Source organism: Bombina bombina, unplaced genomic scaffold, assembly GCF_027579735.1.
Source record: "Bombina bombina isolate aBomBom1 unplaced genomic scaffold, aBomBom1.pri scaffold_611, whole genome shotgun sequence".
NCBI classification, from domain to species: Eukaryota; Metazoa; Chordata; class Amphibia; order Anura; family Bombinatoridae; genus Bombina; species Bombina bombina.
This window is the reverse complement of record NW_026511255.1, coordinates 156679-169598: the sequence shown is the minus strand read 5'-3', so window position 1 is coordinate 169598 and position 12920 is coordinate 156679.

Here is a 12920-nt window from a genome sequence, read left to right as displayed (position 1 = left end):
TAGTGCTTCTTTGAGGCACAGTACGTTTTTGTTAACTAAGATTGTAACCAAGTTGCATGTTTATTGCTAGTGTGTTAAAAATGTCTGATTCAGAGGAAGATACCTGTGTCATTTGTTCCAATGCCAAGGTGGAGCCCAATAGAAATTTATGTACTAACTGTATTGATGCTACTTTAAATAAAAGCCAATCTGTACAAATTGAACAAATTTCACCAAACAGCGAGGGGAGAGTTATGCCGTCTAACTCGCCTCACGTGTCAGTACCTGCGTCTCCCGCCCGGGAGGTGCGTGATATTATGGCGCCTAGTACATCTGGGCAGCCATTACAGATAACATTACAAGATATGGCTACTGTTATGACTGAAGTTTTGGCTAAATTACCAGAACTAAGAGGCAAGCGTGATCACTCTGGGGTGAGAACAGAGTGCGCTGATAATTCTAGGGCCATGTCTGATACTGCGTCACAGCTTGCAGAGCATGAGGACGGAGAGCTTCATTCTGTAGGTGACGGTTCTGATCCAAGCAGATTGGATTCAGATATTTCAAATTTTAAATTTAAATTGGAAAACCTCCGTGTATTACTAGGGGAGGTCTTAGCGGCTCTTAACGATTGTAACACTGTTGCAATACCAGAGAAAATGTGTAGGTTGGATAAATACTTTGCGGTACCGGCGAGTACTGACGTTTTTCCTATACCTAAGAGATTAACTGAAATTGTTACTAAGGAGTGGGATAGACCCGGTGTGCCGTTCTCACCCCCTCCAATATTTAGAAAGATGTTTCCAATAGACGCCACCACACGGGACTTATGGCAAACGGTCCCTAAGGTGGAGGGAGCAGTTTCTACTTTAGCTAAGCGCACCACTATCCCGGTGGAGGATAGCTGTGCTTTTTCAGATCCTATGGATAAAAAATTAGAGGGTTACCTTAAGAAAATGTTTGTTCAACAAGGTTTTATATTGCAACCCCTTGCATGCATCGCGCCGATTACGGCTGCGGCAGCATTTTGGATTGAGTCTCTGGAAGAGAACCTTAGTTCCGCTACGCTGGACGACATTACGGACAGGCTTAGAGTCCTTAAACTAGCTAATTCATTCATTTCGGAGGCCGTAGTACATTTAACCAAACTTACGGCTAAGAATTCAGGATTCGCCATTCAGGCACGTAGGGCGCTGTGGCTAAAATCCTGGTCGGCTGATGTAACTTCTAAGTCCAAATTACTTAATATACCTTTCAAGGGGCAAACTTTATTTGGGCCCGGTTTGAAAGAGATTATCGCTGACATTACAGGAGGTAAGGGCCACGCTCTGCCTCAAGACAAAGCCAAAGCTAAGGCTAGACAGTCTAATTTTCGTCCCTTTCGGAATTTCAAAGCAGGTGCAGCATCAACTTCCACTGCACCAAAACAGGAAGGAGCTGTTGCTCGTTACAGACAAGGCTGGAAACCTAACCAGTCCTGGAATAAGGGCAAGCAGGCCAGAAAACCTGCTGCTGCCCCTAAGACAGCATGAACCGAGGGCCCCCGATCCGGGACCGGATCTAGTGGGGGGCAGACTCTCTCTCTTCGCCCAGGCTTGGGCAAGAGATGTCCAGGATCCCTGGGCGCTAGAGATCATATCTCAGGGATACCTTCTAGACTTCAAATTATCTCCCCCAAGAGGGAGATTTCATCTGTCAAGGTTGTCAACAAACCAAATAAAGAAAGACGCGTTTCTACGCTGTGTACAAGATCTATTATTAATGGGAGTGATCCATCCGGTTCCGCGGTCGGAACAAGGACAAGGGTTTTACTCAAACCTGTTTGTGGTTCCCAAAAAAGAGGGAACTTTTAGGCCAATCTTGGATTTAAAGATCCTAAACAAATTCCTAAGAGTTCCATCGTTCAAAATGGAAACTATTCGGACAATCTTACCCATGATCCAAAAGGGTCAGTACATGACCACAGTGGATTTAAAGGATGCTTACCTTCACATACCGATTCACAAAGATCATTACCGGTATCTAAGGTTTGCCTTCTTAGACAGGCATTACCAGTTTGTAGCCCTTCCATTCGGATTGGCTACGGCTCCAAGAATCTTCACAAAGGTTCTGGGTGCCCTTCTAGCGGTTCTGAGACCGCGAGGAATTTCGGTAGCTCCGTACCTAGACGACATTCTGATACAAGCTTCAAGCTTTCAAACTGCCAAGTCTCATACAGAGTTAGTTCTGGCATTTCTAAGGTCGCATGGATGGAAAGTGAACGAAAAGAAGAGTTCTCTCTTGCCTCTCACAAGAGTTCCATTCTTGGGGACTCTTATAGATTCTGTAGAAATGAAGATTTATCTGACAGAAGACAGATTAACAAAGCTTCTAAATGCATGCCGTGTCCTTCATTCTATTCAACTCCCGTCAGTAGCTCAATGCATGGAGGTGATCGGCTTAATGGTAGCAGCAATGGACATAGTTCCCTTTGCACGCCTACATCTCAGACCGCTGCAATTGTGCATGCTGAGTCAGTGGAATGGGGATTACTCAGATTTGTCCCCCACTCTGAATCTGGATCAAGAGACCAGAAACTCTCTTCTATGGTGGCTTTCTCGGCCACATCTGTCCAGGGGGATGCCGTTCAGCAGGCCGGACTGGACAATTGTAACAACAGACGCCAGCCTTCTAGGTTGGGGCGCTGTCTGGAATTCTCTGAAGGCTCAGGGACTATGGAGTCAGGAGGAAAGTCTCCTGCCAATAAACATTCTGGAATTGAGAGCAGTTCTCAATGCCCTTCTAGCTTGGCCCCAGTTAAAGACTCGGGGGTTCATCAGGTTTCAGTCGGACAACATCACGACTGTGGCTTACATCAACCATCAGGGAGGGACAAGAAGCTCCCTAGCAATGATAGAAGTATCAAAGATAATTCGCTGGGCAGAGTCTCACTCTTGCCACCTGTCAGCAATCCACATCCCAGGAGTGGAGAACTGGGAGGCGGATTTCTTGAGTCGTCAGACTCTTCATCCGGGGGAGTGGGAACTTCATCCGGAGGTCTTTGCCCAAATACTTCGACGTTGGGGCAAACCAGAGATAGATCTCATGGCGTCTCGCCAGAACGCCAAACTTCCTCGCTACGGATCCAGATCCAGGGATCCGGGAGCGGTTCTGATAGATGCTTTGACAGCACCTTGGAACTTCAGGATGGCTTATGTGTTTCCACCCTTCCCGCTGCTTCCTCGATTGATTGCCAAGATCAAACAGGAGAGAGCATCAGTGATTCTAATAGCGCCTGCATGGCCGCGCAGGACTTGGTATGCAGATCTAGTGGACATGTCATCCTGTCCGCCTTGGTCTCTACCTCTAAGACAGGACCTTCTGATTCAGGGTCCATTCAAACATCAAAGTCTAGCTTCTCTGAAGCTGACTGCTTGGAAATTGAACGCTTGATTTTATCAAAACGTGGTTTTTCTGAGTCGGTTATTGATACCCTGATACAGGCTAGGAAGCCTGTTACCAGAAAGATTTACCATAAAATATGGCGTAAATACCTATACTGGTGTGAATCCAAAGATTACTCCTGGAGTAAGGTTAGGATTCCTAGGATATTGTCTTTTCTACAAGAAGGTTTAGAAAAGGGTTTATCGGCTAGCTCATTAAAGGGACAGATCTCAGCTCTGTCCATCTTGTTACACAGGCGTCTGTCAGAAAATTCAGACATCCAGGCCTTTTGTCAGGCTTTAGCTAGGATCAAGCCTGTGTTTAAAGCTGTTGCTCCGCCATGGAGTTTAAACTTAGTTCTTAACGTTTTACAGGGTGTTCCGTTTGAACCCCTTCATTCCATTGATATAAAATTGTTATCTTGGAAAGTTCTATTTTTAATGGCTATTTCCTCGGCTCGAAGAGTCTCTGAGTTATCAGCCCTACATTGTGATTCTCCTTATCTGATCTTTCACTCAGACAAGGTAGTTCTGCGTACTAAACCTGGTTTCTTACCTAAGGTTGTCTCTAACAGGAATATCAATCAAGAGATTGTTGTTCCATCCTTGTGTCCAAATCCTTCTTCTAAGAAGGAACGTCTTCTACACAATCTGGATGTAGTTCGTGCCCTCAAGTTCTACTTGCAGGCAACTAAAGATTTTCGCCAAACTTCTTCCCTGTTTGTCGTTTATTCTGGGCAGAGGAGAGGTCAAAAAGCTTCTGCTACCTCTCTCTCTTTTTGGCTTCGTAGCATAATACGTTTAGCCTATGAGACTGCTGGACAGCAGCCTCCTGAAAGAATTACAGCTCATTCCACTAGAGCTGTGGCTTCCACTTGGGCCTTTAAGAATGAGGCCTCTGTTGAACAGATTTGCAAGGCTGCAACTTGGTCTTCGCTTCATACTTTTTCCAAATTTTACAAATTTGACACTTTTGCTTCTTCGGAGGCTATTTTTGGGAGAAAGGTTCTTCAGGCAGTGGTTCCTTCTGTATAATGAGCCTGCCTATCCCTCCCGTCATCCGTGTACTTTTGCTTTGGTATTGGTATCCCAGAAGTAATGATGACCCGTGGACTGATCACACATAACAGAAGAAAACATAATTTATGCTTACCTGATAAATTCCTTTCTTCTGTTGTGTGATCAGTCCACGGCCCGCCCTGTTTTTTAAGGCAGGTAAATATTTTTTAAATTATAATTCAGTCACCACTACACCCTTGGCTTCTCCTTTCTCGTTGGTCTTTGGTCGAATGACTGGAGGTGACGTAGAGGGGAGGAGCTATATAGCAACTCTGCTGGGTGAATCCTCTTGCACTTCCTGTAGGGGAGCAGATAATATCCCAGAAGTAATGATGACCCGTGGACTGATCACACAACAGAAGAAAGGAATTTATCAGGTAAGCATAAATTATGTTTTTCGCACCGGCTTGGGGTTTCTTTCCAAGGTGGTGTCTAACCGTAACATCAATCAGGAAATAGTTGTTCCTTTTTTGTGTCCTAACCCCTCTTCTCCTAAGGAGAGGTTACTTCATAATTCGAGCCTTGAAGTTCTATCTTCAGGCTACCAAGGATTTCAGACAGTCTACATCTCTTTTTTGTGGTGTATTCAGGGAAGCACAAGGGGAAGAGAGCATTTGCTACTTCTTTGTTCTTTTGGTTGAGGAATTTGATTCACTTGGCCTATGAGACAGCGGGACATAAGCCTCCTCAGAGGATCACGGTTCATTCTACTAGAGCTGTGGCTTCGTCTTGCGCCTTCAAGAATGAGGCCTCTATAGAGCAGATTTATAAGGCAGCTACCTGGTCCTCCTCACATACTTTTGCAAAGTTTTACAAATTTGACGTTTTTGTTTCTGCGGAAGCAGTTTTTGTGAGAAAGATTTTACAGGCTGTGCTGCCCTCAGATTAGGGTCCGCATTTTTACCCTCCCGGTCTCCTTCAGTGTCCTCTAAGCTTAGGTATATATTTCCCAAAACTAATTAATGAAGCCATGGACTCTCCTCCCCTTTAGATGGAAAAAATAAATTATGCTTACCTGATCATTTCATTTCCATCCTGGGGAGGAGAGTCCATGGCTCCCGCCCGTACCTAAATTTATTTTATCCTCTGGCACCTTTTTATCCCCTGATATTTCTTTTACTGTTCCTTGTTTGATCGGCAGAATGACTGGGGGATGAGGGGAGTGGAGGAGGTATTTAAGCCTTTGGCTGGGGTGTCTTTGCCTCCTCCTGGTGGCCAGGTTTTTAATTCCCAAAATAAATTAATGAAACCGTGGACTCTCCTCTCCATGATGGAAATTAAATTATCAGGTAAGCATAATTTGTTTTTTTGCTATGGTTTAACTCCTTTTACGCAACAATCCTTTCCGCGCTCAAAGAGCTGTAGTTAACAGTTTTCCGCAACAAAAAAGTTTCACAAAACACTTCAAAAATACATTACAAAGTACAGTTACACTTATAATAACACTCTCTAATAAAAATATTTTATAAAAATATTGCACCCAAAAGTTATAAGGGCTAAAAGATCTCGGGTGTTAGAAAAAAAAGCAGACGCAGGGATTTTACATTGACATACATAGAGAAACATGGATTTATATGTATATAGATATGTTTAACTATGGAGATAATGAAAATATTTCACATTACAATCTTATGCACATTAAACAATATCTCAGAGGGATTTTCAAAGAGATAATCACATATAGATCTTGATATATCTAGATATTTATATATATATATATATATATATATATATATCTTACTATTAATAGATATATCTGTCCAAAAATCATCACATATATATATATATATATATATATATATATATATATATATATATATATATATATATAGAAATATTTATTTAGAAATAAATAGAACCTATTCCATTACAAAAACATTCTTGCAATATGAAATATTCGCATTTTCATGTACACTTTTCAAGGAGAATACATCATAGGCTTTGCGCAACAAGTTAGGGTGTTTGTGGGGTTTTTTTTCTATTGGTCTTCTCCATTGACGTCTATGGAGGAATGCGTGAACGCGCACGCAATTTGGCTGCTTGGATAACGAGGTTTAACGTGTGCGAAATAAAAGTAATTTTGCAACTTGTAATACCTGCTCAACCCCAAATGCGAAAAAGCCATAACGTGCGGTGTTTTTGCAACTACGATAAACAGATATGCAACACAACTTATAATCTTGCCCTATGTGAATTGCATTGGAAAATAAGTTAGATGGCATTTAGTACCTTCTAATCTACATAAGATTTTTCGGCCTTCTCCCCAGTGCAGGAGAGACTGTGGACAAAAAGGAACGTCCGCCGGTATTTGGTGGGAGTGCCCCAAACTCAGACCTCCATGGAGAGAAACTTTTAGAGTTTTAAGTGATTTGCATTATCATATTCACCGGTAGTGGGTCTCCTGCACTTGACCTTTCTAGAATGCCTTTGGCCAGAAAAATACTACAGCAACTAAAATAGTCATCGCAATAGAATGGAAAAAATCGTACACCCCAACCTTCCAGAAAGTCCCATCCCTCATGTAATATATCAAAACTATGGAATCCTATGTTTTTGACCTAAATAGCAAAATGGACCTGTATTATGAGATTTGGACATTGTGGTAGATAGATATCCCGATTGAATCAAACTGAGGTTTTAATATTCCACTGACTCTAGATTTTGTTTTCTTTCTCTTTCTACTACTCTATTATATTGTTCTTAGGAGCTTTTGTAGCCAGGTACACCGCCTGTATGTATATTAAATATTTTATATTCTTTCCAAAGAATTAGTTTCAACCTTTTCTTTTCTTGGATGAAACTTTACCAATGTTGTCTGCTATCTATTTTATAGTTTACCTCCACTAAGTGCCGTAGTAATAATTTCTTTCACTAACTCATTTTCCTAGTTACTTACTAGTGATAGTTTAAATACGGAGGTACATCAATCAAAATAAATATAATCGGAGGTATCAAGCTTGAGGACTTATAAGATGACAAGTTATATTTTATTTCATAAGCTGATGAGTTATATTATAAATCTTCATATGTTCTATGTTAAAATGTCTACTTGTATGAATATTTGTTTATTCACTGCTGAATCTCAATTGTATGTATGCTTCACTTGCACATTACCTCAATAAAAAGATTTTACTGAAAAAATAAATTGTAATTGTTTTACATTTTATAAATAATAATAGAACTTATTTATATGCATGCATTTTAGGTATTTAATTTTATGGCTTATTTGTGGTGATTAGGATTATATGTTCAATTTAGAATGGTTGATGTTTAAATGGAGGTAGTTATTTAGTGTTTATAAATAACACTTGAAATGCTACAAGTATTATATACATCCTTGAATAAGTTTGCTATTTGATTTCTTATGTCCTATGCAGGTTTCTGTAGAATGAACAGGACTGTCATTCTAATTCAGTTATCATTTGGGATACTGAATGGTTAGAGAAGCAGTTCTTTTTCAAGAGGTACAGATACATCTATGATACATAGAAACATAGATATTGACGGCAGATAAGAGCCATAGGCCCAGCAAGTCTGCCCGACCTTACCTAACAGTATAAACTTATCTAGTTCGTAGGATAGCCTTATGCTTGTCCCATGCATTTTTAAAGTCCCCCACTGTTTTTTTTGCTACTACCTCTTGAGGAAGTTTATTCCATAAATCAATCACTCTTTCTGTAAAGAAGTGCTTCCTCATGTTGAATGAAACCTTATATTTAGTAAGTAGAATATTGTATGCACACTAATTTTATTTGTAATAAACCACTCAAGCTGTAGTTATACTTCTGTTTATTTTGTTATATAGATTTCTATTTGTTATGCCTGCTACTTTACATGGGGTGTGGTGCCAGTGCCAATGTTTAAATACTTTTGTGACAGGCAGGGAAAATAGTAATTTTTTATCATTTTTTTTTTATTTTTTTTTTTAAATTAGTGAAAAATATTAGTGAATATGTACCTGTAGTAGATACTACAAGGAGTATTTTGTTAATCGTACATGTATCAACAGAGAATCATGTCTCTAAATAGTACGAGGGACAGACGCTATGTATTTTACTTCAATATGCTTGAAAAAAGGTGCGTTAGCACTGTTTTGTCACAGCCTTATGTGAACAGAGAACATTTAGCTTTGTGTAGTAAAACACTCAAAAACATTTGATTTATTACACAGAAAATAGAAGTGATTATGATTTCACAAACCTCATGTTATTTCATTAAGTAGTATAACACAAAGTAAATCAAACATAGTATTCATAAGACTCAATATAAAGCCAAGACTGTAATATTGTAATATTGTCCTATGGCAAAACTAAAACCTAATGCACCATGGCCATGGAGTATAAACCAAAGACTGTGAGTAGGGGGTACTCACTCTATGTGATTCATTATTGATTGGGATCTATGTATAATATTAACCATATAATCCAATCAAAACAAAATAGTTATTCAGTCAAATATGTATATGATCTTTACAAAGTCCCAGTATAATCCATGTAAAGACTTCGTAATCTTCACAAAGATAAGGCAGCACTCTAAAACAGGTCCGACACATTATGTAAATCTACAGCTCTGAAACAATAAAAGCAAAAAGGAGGTTCCTCCTACTGTGTATTAACAGATAAGAAATTGTAATATATGTAAACAAACATTTAATTTTTTTTTTATTAACTTTAATCTGTTAAAATAAATTCTCAGTCGAAATGTACTACTACATAATGTTACTGCGCATGCGCACATGTACATGGCTGCTTTAAGGAGGAATGCGAGGACATGCGTGTATTTATGTAATTGCATTCCAAACATTCTTTTGAAACATATGTGGAGTGTGATTACGTAATTTATGCGCATGCACAAATCATGGAAGCAAATATTTACGTAGAAGCAAATCTCGACAGAACACCGGGTCTTCAGACTCCCCTCCGGCAAACTCTAACTTCAGGAGGGAGCAGTGGCACCACATGCTCCGCTATAAAAAAAAAACTTCCAAGTGTAATAAAGCCACTAAGTAGCGAACTCAAAACGGCAAAGAAACTTTTTATTTAAAATCACTTGCAATGTGCTATTTTATCAGGCATAATGATTATTCACACAACTCGCAAGTGTTCTTCACCAACAAATGGGCATGAATTAGATTTTATATCTTTATTTCTTCACCAACATAAGGGCATAAACTATAGAGGGATTAGGATCACCTTTGGCATATATATTTTATGGAAATGACTAGTGGCAATGATTAGTGCAACTAGTCATTCATACCCTTTTGTTCAGAAAACAATGGTAACGTTTTCACCTCTGTTTGGAGGCGAGACTGATTTAAAGGGACAGTAGGTTGAAATTAAACTTTAATGATTCAGATAGACCATGCAATTTTAAACAAATTTCCATTTTACTTCTGTTATTTAATTTGCTTCATTCTCTTAGTATTATTTGCTGAAAATCATACATAAGTAAGCTCAGGAGGAGCAATGCACTAATGGGATCTAGCCTGCTGATTGACAGCTGTATGCCTCTTGTCATTGGCTCAACGATGTGTTCAGCTTGCTCCCTTTATTACATTACTGCTCCTTCAACAAAGGATACCAAGAGAATAAAGCACACTTGATAATAGAAGTAAATGGGAAAGTTGTTTATGATTGTATGCTCTATCTGAATCATGAAAGAAAAAATTGGGTTTCATGTCCCTTTTTAAGTTGCTTTTGGCTGTGATTTATGCTACCCACAGAAGAGGACAAAGAAGGCAGAAAAAAAGCAAGAACAAGTGAGAAGGAGAGATCCTATCATTTTTAGAATCACAACTGGGTTAAATGCTGAGAGAAGTAGTACAGAGGTATAGCTACTGATATTTTTTAGTTGCTCCTTTATTGTCCTTGATAAATTTTCCTTATGGTGATGTAGACTGTGGCCAAATAAAAGCTGACAAACCACATTACGCTCTAATGTGTTGCATCATTTTAGTGAACCAATGACAAGGTGTATATGTGTGTAGCAACTAATCGGCATCTAGCTCCCAGTAGTGCATTGCTGTTCCAGAGCCTACCTAGGTGTCATGATAGGTGTTTGTCTATAAGAGTGATTTATGTCCCTGCGGCAATGTACCTTTAAGGAGGCCTAGGAGATCAATTAGGCATTAATAGCAATAGTCTATATTAGCTCTGTGTTTGTAGCATGAGTTTGCTTATATATTAAATTAATTCCATTTACTCTGGAAATTACTATTTTGACAAAAAGGTTTGGCTTTTGCTTCCCCTGACTATGGTTCTGTTTAACTCTTTGTTTGTACTGACTTTAGCTTGTTTGTGGATTCTGCATTTGTTTAATGATTTAGTGCTGCTTTTCCCAGTGAGGCCTTGACCAGGACTGTCTGATTTAGATTACCTTAACTCTGGATTCCTTTGCTATCAGAATATTGGCAGCAAGATCTAATGCAAGTTTATATTCGGCTGGATAGCGAGACTAAACCTTTACAAAGGTATGTCTTTCTTTGATATTTGGATTTACAAACGTTTAGTTACTTTCTAGTACGTAATTGTTGTTTGCTTTGTAGTAGCTGATTAAAGTACTAAGAGTTAGCTACTAATTTTAGTCTCATTGCTCTCTTAGCCCTTGCCTTTGTTTGAACACTGTGTTTACTTCCAGGGACCCACAAGGGCTTGTGGTGAGCTTTAATATGTTTAACATCACAAGCACTGAAGTGAGAGAATCTGTCATTTATGGGGCTTACCTCAAAAAAAAAATTATGCTCATTGACTCAGTTTACTCAGAATAAAGAATGCAGTCATTTGCATCACATGCTTCTTGCTGTGAGGTCAGGAGACACATTTTGGTGCTGAAAGGCCAGGAAACATAGCCTTGCTCCTGAAAGGCCAAGACAAACTAGCTTGCTGTTAAGAGGCCAGCAGACATCAGTATTGTTATGAGGCAAAAAGACACAGGTTTCCTGCTGATAGGCCAGAAGACACTAGAACTGAGATATCAAATGACTCAAACTTGCTGCAAAGAGATCAGTAGGTACATGCACCGTTGGGGCCAAGATAAAATGGCTTGCTGCAGTGAGGCCAGCAGAAAACTACTCTGTCAAAATAGCAGAAGATTGATGTTGAGAGGCCAGAAGACATAGGTGTGCTGTGAAGAGGTCATTAGACACCAGCTTACTGCTGGGAGGAGACCAAGAGGCAAGAAGATATTGGTTAGCAGTTGAGAGACAAGGAAACACCGGCTTACTTTTGGAAGACCAAGAGATAGGCTTGCAGTTGAGATACCAGGATACACAGGCATTCTGCAGAAAGGTCAGGAGACAGAGGCTTGCTTCTGAGATATCAGTAAACAGAATTACTGCTGCAGTTATACAAGGATAAAGTTGTCCCTGAAGTATTGTTATGTACGTTATTTAGCATAAAATGTGCACAGAGAAGTTTTCAGTGGTGTCTACCACCCACATGCCATTAAGTCCAGGGTAGTGTTTTCAGTCGCCACCATCATAACAGCAATTCTGTAACCAGGAACAAGAATGCAGGACTAATCAGCTGGTGTCAAGAACCATCAGAATAAAGGGAATATTTGTACAGGGTAGTACTGAATCAAAGCCCAAAATATATGACAAGGATTCTTGAATTCAAGAATTAAGCCTGAGGAATCTGTCACATATTATATGACTCTGCTTTATATGTATGGCTGGATTTTAACCAGATAAACACATTTTCATACTACAGGTATTATTAAGTATCCTGTTTTGAGCCTAAATGGACACTGAAGTCAAAATTAAACTTACATGATTGCAATAGAGCTTGCAATTTTAAGAGACTTTTCAATTTACTTCTATTATCAAATTTTGCACATTTTCTGAGACACCAGCTCCTACTGAGAATGTGCATATGGTATACGTATACTAGTCTGTTATTGACTGAAGATTGTCACATGATACAGGGGGCCGGCAAATAGGGGGAAAATACATCTGTCAGAAAAAAATCTGCTTATTGAACAATCAAAGTGTTTTTACGTTTTCTTTTTATTATGCACTTGTTAATTATGCAAATCTACTGTATTTAGTGCTCCTTAATGGAGTTCCTCTACTAGCTACCTATGTAGGAGGATTATGGGAGGCCTGGTTAGCTGTGGACTGAGCAAAGCCATCTTGCCCAGATATGCACCAGAAGGTGTCTCTGTGACTTATTTTATTTAGCATGATTATATGATTGTTATAAAAGATACTACACTATGTGGCACCTTCTCAGTCTGTTTAAATAGAAGTTAGAGGGTAATGTAATTTGCTGAGAAGTCAAATTAATCATAGGATTATGTTTCTGACATCAAGGTAAGCCAAAGATAAAGTGACGTATCAGTGCTGAAACTAGATTAAAAGATATCTATTCTGTATGGTCAGATATCATAGCTATATATATATATATATATGTTTTATATTATCAGTAATATTCAGTTATGTCACATTTACTCAGGTTTAAG